Here is a 628-nt window from a genome sequence, read left to right on the forward strand (position 1 = left end):
GCAATTACAGAATGCTCAGAAATCAGAGGACGTGATCGGCGACGGAGGTGAATCGGAACTGGCAGAAGCTAGTGTTGTCAGACCAGAACAGGCCAAGAAAGAGCAGGAGTAGAAACATTGATCGAGGGTCGGTGGCTATGACGTGGGTATGCGACGGGAATGTGAGGACCGGCTGCTGCAACACCAATAATTCACGGATTGAGCGTGGGTTGGAGCGGGGAGGGCCTCTGAGCAAGGATTGAAGCAGAAAAAATCCTTGGGGAGTGGATTGATGGCCTTTGGCCAACGAGGACCACTATGACGGGCAGAGGACAGCTTTTGACCGACAAAAAACAGGTAAGACCAGCACCCAAAGTAATTGGGCAAGATATTGCCGAGACACTGCAAAAAAAACGAAGTGCAGCAGGCATAAAAAAAAAAATATATATATATATATATATATATATATATAAAAATAAAAAAAGACTGTTTTTCAATTGTAGAAACAGAGTTTTTTCATTCTCTCAGAATCTACGCTATGCTTTGATACCATGATAAAACTAAACTGAGAAGAAATTTTGTATGTGTTGCTTGATCTCAATCGATTTACATGATGGGTATTTATACATAAAAAATGGTTTACATAGCC

The sequence above is a fragment of the Corylus avellana genome, chromosome ca2, assembly GCF_901000735.1.
Source record: "Corylus avellana chromosome ca2, CavTom2PMs-1.0".
In the NCBI taxonomy this organism is placed as follows: domain Eukaryota; kingdom Viridiplantae; phylum Streptophyta; class Magnoliopsida; order Fagales; family Betulaceae; genus Corylus; species Corylus avellana.